Source organism: Myotis myotis, unplaced genomic scaffold (genome assembly GCF_014108235.1).
Source record: "Myotis myotis isolate mMyoMyo1 unplaced genomic scaffold, mMyoMyo1.p scaffold_m19_p_4, whole genome shotgun sequence".
NCBI lineage: Eukaryota > Metazoa > Chordata > Mammalia > Chiroptera > Vespertilionidae > Myotis > Myotis myotis.
The window spans coordinates 58533174-58543090 of NW_023416346.1; the positions used below are offsets into that span (position 1 = coordinate 58533174).

General features: G+C 43.7%; 2 long non-coding RNA genes across 2 annotated transcripts; both read left to right on the plus strand.

Annotated features, from left to right (window-relative positions):
* Positions 1-38: 38 nt before the first annotated feature.
* Positions 39-4739, plus strand: LOC118653721. The gene is made up of 4 exons (XR_004966874.1): positions 39-276; positions 637-800; positions 2952-3019; positions 4497-4739. It is a non-coding gene; the product is annotated as an uncharacterized LOC118653721 (long non-coding RNA).
* A 52-nt stretch (positions 4740-4791) lies between these two features.
* LOC118653722 lies at positions 4792-8821 on the plus strand. The gene is made up of 3 exons (XR_004966875.1): positions 4792-4903; positions 6983-7071; positions 8271-8821. It is a non-coding gene; the product is annotated as an uncharacterized LOC118653722 (long non-coding RNA).
* Positions 8822-9917: the final 1096 nt, after the last annotated feature.

Consider the following 9917-nt stretch of genomic DNA (forward strand, 5'->3'; position numbering starts at 1 on the left):
CATGGCGACTGTGACGACTTTTTATAAGAGACCTGGCCTGGCCTAAAAGCAGGCCCCGCCTTCAGACATTGGAGACTCAGAGGTTGTGGGTGTTGGCCGTGGGGGTTGAATCGTCCTGGGATGTCGGAAGACAAAGGAGATCCAGACCTAAGTTTCCTCTTTCCCGCTTTAAGGTTCGGTCCCTCGGTGGTCTCATAGGTAAAGCCAGCGTGGTCCCACCAGGCTCCAGTGAGTGTGGTGTCCTGCAGCTACTTTCCAAAGGCAGGGGCTCCTGAGGTAAGACTGGTAAGGACTCTCTCTGAGCCCCAGCGCCCCCTTTGTGAACCCGGGATAATAATGTTTAACCCACAGGGTGGCTGTGAACGTGCAGTGATGACACATGAGTAAGCCCTCGGCCCTGTGGTTATTGCGGGATCAGGATGCCTGTATGAATCCAGGCCACTCCTTACTCCTTTCCAACTTTGTTGTTAGGGAAGGAGAAAGGGCTCTGTGAGCAGCCCGTCATCACATCTGGTTGTTAGGACCACTACCCACTCGTGTTAGTGTCAGTGTCACTAGCCCAGTGCCTCGCCTGGTGGGGGCACTTAGTCACACCACGAAAGCATAGTGATGCTGGATCTGTCTCTCCCCACGCAGCCCCTCATGCCGGCGGCCCAGCTCCTGTCAGGTGTCTGACGCAGGCAGGTTCTGAAGATCTGTGTCCAGGTGGCTGCTGAGGCTTCTGCTCCAGGTTCCAGGACAGCGGTCCTCAGGAGACCCCGACACTTCACATCCGCAGTGGGACAGGACACCTGGCTCCGGTGAGTTCATGGACCTGATAAAAGCAGGTAGTGGGATCGCTCCTGTGGGGGTCACACACCAGCCCCAAAGTAGAGAAGCTGCTTTGATCTTATGGGGGTGGGGCAGAAAAGCGGTTTAGCTGGTGGAATGTCATTCCATCAGTAGCTACAAGGTTTGTAGTAGCCCGGAGGCCCACCTTAAACATGTCCACTTTTGTCTGAAAGTAATAAATTGTCCATCCTGAGGAAGAAATGTGATCTTTCACATGCATTTGTAATAAACAGACCAAATGGTTCTCACTAGTAATATGATTCAGTAATTTCCATGTTTCTTTTAGATGGGTGTTGAAATATACATTTGGTTAGAAAGTCTTCCTAGAAATTTGAGATTGTTATATAGTTTCTTCCCTGGCCCACACATTTTTATCTATTCTATAATTAAAACATTTAGCAAGTCAGGAATTTTTCTAAATGTTATTTTAAAATGTCAGTTATAAGAAATTTTTATTTTAAGTAATAATTACTTTAGCATGTCTTATTATACTGATACCTAGCCATTATCTTTTAAAATAACCAGATACTCTTAAATATAGTTATGTTTACTTTTCCAGTACATACCAGTTTCAGTTCTTTATGACCTGGCCTCCCTCCCCCTCACTCTGCTGTGTACCTAGGCAACCATTGATCTTCTCTCACCATAGATTAGTTTTTGTGTCCTATAGTTTTATTTAGGTAGCATTAAACTTTTTTGTTTTGTTAGGTTTGGCCTGGCTACTTTCATTCAGCCTATTTAGAGTATCCATTTTTTGCATGTATTAATAGTTCATTCTTTTTATACTATGATGAATATATGGATATAATTTTTTCTAAATTTGTTTTTTTAAAGAAAGCTCCAATGAACATTGGTGTATAAGTTTTTGCATGCTCTGTTTCTCGAGGGTAAATTCTTAGGAGTGCAATGATTGAATCAGATGGTAGATGTGAGACTACCATTGTTAAGAAACTGCCAAACTGGTTGTACCATTTTTCATTGCCAACAGCAGTGTATATGAGTTTCATCTCCGTGACCTTGACAGTGCTTGGTATGGACAGTCTTTTTAATCTTAGCAATTCTTGTGAAGTTGTAATGGTATCAAATTTTAATTTAATTTTATTTTTTAAAAATATATTTTATTGATTTTTCACAGAGAGGAAGGGAGAGGGATAGAGAGCTAGAAACATCAATGAGAGAGAAACATCCATCAGCTGCCTCCTGCACACCCCCCACTGGGGATGTGCCCACAACCAACGCACATGCCCTTGACCGGAATCGAACCCAGGACCCCCCAGTCCGTAGGCCTATGCTCCATCCACTGAGCCACACCGGTCAGGGCAAAATTTTTATTTTAATTTATAATACCACACTACCTTGATTATGGTAGGTTTATTATGAGTCTTCAAATCTGGGAATATTCATCCTCTAACTTTATTTTTCTAAGTTATTTTTCATAGTCTAGGTCTTCTGCATTCTTTTTTTAAAAAAAATTATTTGCTCTTTTAAGGCCTCTGAATTTCTACATGAACTTTAGAATTAGCCTGTTGATTCTTTAAAAAATATATTTGCTAGATTTTTATTGGGATTGCATAAACTATATATAGATCAATTTGGGGTAAAGTGATACCTTTATAATATAGAGTCTTCCGAACCACAAAGATAGTTTTCTCTCCATTTACCTAGATTTTCTTCAATTTTTCTGAGCAATGTCATGTAGTGTTTAATTAATAGGCTTTGCATATCTGTAGACAGATTATCCATAAGCATTTCATACTTTTTGATACTATTGTAAAAGGCATTATTTGTAAAGAGAATTCCCAATTATTATATTTTTACTGACCTGTCAGCAGCCAAATGTTTAATAATAGCATGAACTTTTTGGTCAAAAGCACAGGCTATTCTAGGATGGAAAAGCTACTTCATGCACAATATAAATTTGACTGTGTTTCTATATCAGCTTCTAGGCATTATTGGCAATGTACTGATACTAGAGAGAAAAATGTCACCAAGAAAATTCTACAGGTCATCGCTAGAAAAATCAATCACTAAAAGAAAATACTTATGGTAACTTTCAACTTTATATGTATGGTTAGAATTGAACCAGTTGAATTGTGGGGTTTTTCTTTTTTGTCTCCCAGCAAATCCACCTCAATGAATTCCTAGATTTTTGGATGGTGAGACAGATGAAAAGAGACAGCATGTATGAGTAAGTATGTTTGTATGTGTGTAGATTGCTGAAGCTGCTAGGAGTCATTATTGTGAGGAATACTTGAGTTGAATTACTGTGATCATGTCAGTCCTATTCACTTCATAACACATAATAGGAACTAAATAATAGTAGTGGTTTTTTTCTACAGCTTCACTTGGCCAGCATGGTTACCATGGTGGCTCTTGACTGCAGTGTGGGATGGCACAGATTGAACATCATTTTATAATTCTAACCTGAATCACCTGTTACTCTGTTGTCAAATATTACTCTTATAATTCTCTCATTCTTTCCAGGTTTATTAATTGAAATTTGACTGGAGGTAGAGCTTTCTTTTCTTATTTATTTATTTATTTATTTATTTATTTATTTATTTATTTATTTTTATACTAGAGGCCTGGTGCATGAAATTTGTACAGTGGGGAGAGGGTGTCCCTCAGTCCAGCCTGCACCCTCTCAGGCTGGGACCCCTTGGGAGATGTCCAACTGCCGTTTTAGGCCTGATCCCTCTCACAATCCAGGACTGCTGGCTCCCAACCGCTCACCTGCCTGCCTGCCTAATTGCCCCTAACCGTTTCTGCCTGCCAGCCTGATCACTCCCAACTGCCCTCCTCTGCTGGCCTGGTTACCCCCAACTGCCCTCCTCTGCTGGCCTGGTCACCCCTAACTGCCCTTCCCTGCTGGCCTGGTCACTCCTAGCTACCCCCCCTTGCCAGCCTGGTCGCCCCTAACTGCCCTCCCCTGCAGGCCTGATCACCCCCAACTGCCCTCCCCTGCCAGCCATCTTGTGGCGGCCATCTTTGACCTGGGGATGGCCATCTTGTGTGAGGATATGACAGTCAATTTGCATATTAACTCTTTATTATATAGGATATCATTATAATTCATAGATTCCAATTTAGATCTAAGGGTTACCATCTGACACTATAATTATTTATTTTGATGCTCAAATTGTTGCCAGGCTGCAGTGGCTCAGTTGGTTGAGCATTATTCTGTACACTGAAAGGTTGCTGGTTCAGTTCCCAGTCAGGGCAGATACCTGGGTTGTAGGTTTGATCCCCAGTCAGGAACATACAACAGGCAACTGATTCTCTCTCTCTCTCTCTCTCTCTCTCTCTCTCTCTCTCTCTCTCTCTCTCTCTCTGTCTTTCTTTCTCTCAGCATGTCCTCAGGTAGAGAGTGAGGATTTAAAAAAATAATAAAAAATAATTATTATAAAAATTGTCTCAGATTTGGCCAATGAAAGTGCCTTCAAGTTGGCTGCTGTGTCCATTTGACACCTCCTTTGAACATGTACTTTGCTCTCTGAGGTTATCTCCAATTCTATAGAAAGGAGGTAAATATGCCCACCTCAGAACATCACTTTGAGAACTTGAAGAGAAAAAGTCTGAAAATAACAACCTATAATTTGTGGCACATAATATGCCCTTGCTAAATTTTATTTCTCCATTCCCACTTTAACTTTTTCCCCTGTCAGTGTGATGCCTCTGGCATTAGCATCATAGCATGACTACCAGAGAGAACACTGGGACTTGTGACAGCAAGCAGGGATGAGCCCACATTTCCACAATGTGTGAACTTCAGTGTCACTGCTGTGAGGGCTGTGATCAGCTGGGGAAGAGGCAAGACGTCATTGCACAGCCTCCAGTGAACTGAGTGGGAACAGGCAAGTACATCTTCACCCCTTTCCCTGCATTTCATGCACTTTCCTGTCCTCTCACATTCCTCTCTGTTCCATGTTCTGTCTTATCCCCTGACTCTCCCTTCTAGTAGAAAGTCAGAGAAAGGTGTGGACTCTGATGGAGAAGGACCAAATGTGATGCCAAATGTGCTAGACAGACTCCTGGAGTGAGAGTGAGGATTCCCATCATTGGGACCCTTCAGGTAAGTCACTACCCTTTCCTCCAGTGTCTTCTATTCAACAGGAAAACAATACTCAATGCTGCCAACCACCTAGGAACATTGTGGAGTTAGGTCTAATCCAGGTAGGAAAGCAAGCTGTGGTTGTTGGAGAGAGGGAAGGACTAGTGCACCTTTGAGTAATTATATTAACAGAGATACTTCAGATACTATAGAACTCTGCATGGTAGACATTAAATTAATGCTACACAAATGTCAGGTCAGGATTTTTCCAAGTGTGGTCCTCAGACCACTTCATTAAAATCATCAGTGAGTGCGTGTTAAAATTCCAGATTCCTTGGTCTACTCTAGGTCTGCTGAATCAGAACCAGGGTGGTGGGGAGAAGGTGTATACATTTTGAGTAATAACTCCAATTGTTTTTGGTATTCATCCAGGTTTAAAAGGCACTGCTCTGAATTTGCAACGAACACTTCTTAAAATTTTCAATCCTTTGATGTCTAATTTCCTTGTCAACTTCTGCAACTCAAATTTAAATATCTGTGTCTGCTCCTGTCAACAAATAGGTAGCAACTTGTTTATTTATGTAATATTAAGTCACAGATTTATATATGAAGCACTGAAGGAGGCACGGGGAACACAGCACAGAGAGCAACATAGGCAGGAGCCCTGGAGTTCCATTCTAGTTTGGGAAAGCAGGCAGTAAGCAGGTAAACACCTCAGTAAGCATGGCAATTTCATATGGGGATGAGTGCTTTGAAGAAAGCAAACATAAATAGGGTAGAGAATGATGGGGACAGGGATTACTATAGATGGGCTGTCAGTGAAGGTCTTTCTCAGGAAGTGACATTGGAGCTGAGTCCTTCATGACAAGAGGAAAGCAGGCCTGGCATGTCTTTGGGTCACTGGCCCTGCGATGTGCATGGCACCAGGTGTTCCAGGAGAAGATACCAAGCTCCGGTGGCTGGAGCCTGGCAAAGTGCAGATGGAGGAGGTCAAAGGGCAGACAGAAGACACATCATTTGGGCCTTGCAACGAGTTTTTTCTGAGGGTGGAGGGTGGAGTGTGGGAGTGACATGCTCCGATTCATGTTCTCAGAAGGTGACTGGCTGCTGTGTGGAGAATGGACTGTTCAAGACAAGATAGCTGTGGAGATAACCATTAGGGGAACCATGCAGCCTCCAGGTGAGGGACGAAGGTGGATTGGCCCAGTGCTGCAGCAGTGTGCAGAGGACAGGGGTGGCCCTGGACAGGGTGTGCTGCAGGTGGGGCACCTGCAGTGGCTGTGCATAGAGGGCATGTGAGGAGCAGGCAGGATCCTGGGTGAGCCCTCACCTTTCTGTTCAGCCATATGCAGAAATGGTGGTGGAGTTTCCTGAGATCAGTTGGTCCAAGTGCTTTAGAGATGTTCTCATGATAATCACTTGGGTACCTAAGAGTGGTTATCCTGAAAACTAGTGATTTAAAACATGCATCAGTTGATGCATAATTTTCAGTTGTAAGACTCTTTTTCATCTATATTGCTGAGAGTATACAGATGTTCCCCATTTTCCCCCTATTGCCCCCTCTACTCAGTTCCCACCCCACCCCAGGCCTTCACCACACTATTGTCTGTGTCCATGGGCTATGCATATATGCATATAAATTCTTTGGTTAATCTCTTCCCAACCTCCCACCCCCACCACCTTCCCTCTGAGATCTATCAATCAGTTGCAAGACTTAATCTTTTAAACACATATGCAAACTATAAAATTATAAAAATATCACATTCTATTTTTTAAAAAACAGCTAGAAATTTTTGAGCTATTACTGTGTGCCTAGAAGAGTTCTAAGTGTTTTCATGTACAAACTGAATTAATTCTCAAAACCACAACCCATAAGGTAGAAATGATTGGTTTCCTCATACTACAGAAGAGGAAACTGAAGCACAGAGGGGTTCTTTCAAACTTCTGAGATCACACAGCCAGCTATCCCATGTCTCTGCAGTAGATTTTTTAAAAAATCTGGACAATTTATCCTTGTAAAGACCAAAACACAAAGCAATATTTTGCTCACCTTTTTAACTTGTTAGAATGGATTGTCAACTTCTATCTTCTTACATACAGGACTGGAACCAGAAGTTCTATTCTGTATTTTTAAGAGAATACATACATCATTGGCTTCCATCATGGGCTGTTCCTCTGTCCCCTTATAGGTAATCACTTTTTATCAGTTTTTGTTTATCCTTCCAGTTTCTGAAAATGTAATCAAACATAGCATGTGTATTAGTTTTTTAAGTTCTGTTCAGAAGTAAAAGGTAGCATATTCTACACCAATGCAGTCCAATAGAAATTTCTGTGGAAGTGAAACCGTTCTGTATCTGCACTGTCTGATATAAATTCTGGTGAGCACTAGTGAGAAACTGAGTTTACAATTTTATTTAAATTTGATTTATTAAATGTAAAGTAGGTGAGTGGCTACTGTATTGGACAGGAGCAGCTCTACATACTTTTCTTCACCTTATTTTTCACTGAACAATGTATCTTGGAGATTACTATGTAGCAGTTTAGAGAGGGAGTCCTCATTTTAAAGCTGCATAGTACTCTAGGATGTAGACATATTTTAAATTATTCAACTAGTCCCTTATTGGTAGACATTTGTGGTGTTTCTAGTCTCCTATTGTTATGAATTGTTCTGCAAGGAATAGTTTTGCACTTATGCCCTTTTGCCTTTTGCATTGTTTCTTTGGGATAGATTGTCAGAAGAGTGATTTCTGATTCCAATAATATGTATGTGATTTTACTAGATAATATCAAGTCCCCTCCTCAGGAATTTTACATTGTCTCCAGCAATGAATGAGATAACCTCTTTCCTCACAGACTATCTAAGAGGAACCCTGAGGGGAGGTGAATATGATATGAGAAATCTGTGAAAACCATTTCACTAAATCAGGAGAATTAGATCTTTGTACAGGGTTCCTAGTCCTGTGCTTGTCTTTGAGAACTCTGGCTCTACTCCTTTCTGTCTCCTTGGATCTGGGCCCAGGCCCTCCCAACTGAGAGAGGAGGTCTTAACATGAAGCAGAAACTCCATGTCACCTCACAATACAAGGGGGCGTGACTTCCCTCTAGGGATAAGGCAGGTACAAAACCGGTTTGGAAATCCACCACTGTGATCTAATAAAGGGCTAAAGTAAAAAGTAAAAGCTGTAGGTAGTTCCTGCCATGAGAAAAAGCAATATTGAAACCTGACAAGGGTTACCTTGCTCTTCGTAATCTGTCTGTGAGTGAGGACCTGTGAAGAGAAGGTAGGAGCCTATTGGTGCTACGCATGAGGAGGGGGGGGTGGGTTACAGGTACAGCACTTTCCCAAGGTTCAAGTTCTCCCTTTTCAATCACATGATTTTCTCCTTAGATGCTGAATTTCCAGGACTCAGGACCAAACTTGCTTGGAATGGAGTCCATTGTACGTCAGACACCATAGGGTAGACACTAATATCCATCTTGCTCCCTGTGAACATTTCAGATTTCAGGTCTAGAGATCAGGAAGCAAGGTGCAGGATGCAATTATGGAATTCCACTGACATGTCAATGCCTGGCCCAGTAAACACCCAGCACACATTAATCAATTAATGAAGCATAGATGCAGGAATAAGCAGAATAAGATTATCATCTCAATCTACATATATAAAATCCTAATAAGCAAATAGACCGAATGGCGGAACAACTGAACAACCGGTCACTATGACATGCGCTGACCACCAGGGAGCACATGCGGAACATTGCAGGCATCAGCCATGGCAGGATGGTGAAGCAGGTGAGCGGGGGTGCCAGACCAAGGCAGGGCGCCTGTCGCTGTCATCGGGGTGAGCCTAGTTACTGAAAATTCTTTGCTCCCGAGTGCCATGGTCCCGCCCAGTGCTCACACCCGCTGCCAACACCCAGCATGGGCCCCAATTGCTCGGCGCCATCAGTGGATGCGAGCGGCAGCTGCCGGCCCCGATCACCCCTCAGGGCTTCTCCACCTCCCCCTGCTCTTGAGGGGTGATCGGGGCCAGCAGCCACCTCTCACACCCGCTGCCGATGACAGCTCTGCTCGCACCAGCAGCCAGCGCCAGAACCACCGCTTGCACCTGCTGTTGGTGCCCGGTGCTGGTCCCGATCGCTCAGCGCCCTCAGTGGGTGTGAACGGCGGCTGCTGGCCCTGACTGCCCCTGAGGGGTTCTCTACTTCCCCCTGTTCCTGAGGGGCAATTGGGGCAGCAGCTGCTGCTCACACCCACTGACGGTGCTGGCCCCACTTGCACCCGCTGATGATGCCGGCACCAATCGCTCTGTGCCACCAGTGGGTGTGAGCGGGGCTGGCACCATCAGTGTGTGGGAGCAGCAGTGGCAGGAGCAGGGCTGCCAGCAGACAGAGAACTGGGGGCCATGGTGGGAAAGGCTGGGCGTGGGCTTGGAGAATAGGCCAAGACCTGCCCCTGTGCCCACTGCAGCCTTGCCGCCCACAGTTCCTTTCAAGGTGCACAAATTTGTGCACTGGGCCCCTAGTCTTTTTATAAACATGAATTTTTCAAAGAGAGTTATGATCACTCAGTACTTACTATTTCATAATCTGCTTTGAAGGAAACATTTTCTGTTTATAAAAATTATGACTTTTCATTGGGATAAAAATAACCTGTATTAAATGGCAAAAGATGCCACCTGGTGATCAGAGTCAGAATTGCAGGCGTGGAAGTCTCTTCTAGGGGTCCTGACAAAGGGTGAGGTAATAGGAGGGTAGGAGGGAGGTGTATGAATTCCATTGCACAGGCCAAAGCTTTCTGAAATTTTCTACACACTGTGGTGATCCTGCTATATTCCTGCCTGTTGGGAAAGAAAGTCTCAGGGGCATAGTCTTTCAACCCTCACTTAGCCACAGAAGAATGGACCTCAGGCCTGGAATACTTCCTTACCTAGAGATAAAGAGCCCACACACAGCCTGTGTCAAGCTTGTTACCTATTGTGGGAATATCTTTCTCTGTTTCAGATGCAATGAGTACTCCTTTGTTTTGCTCAAGGAT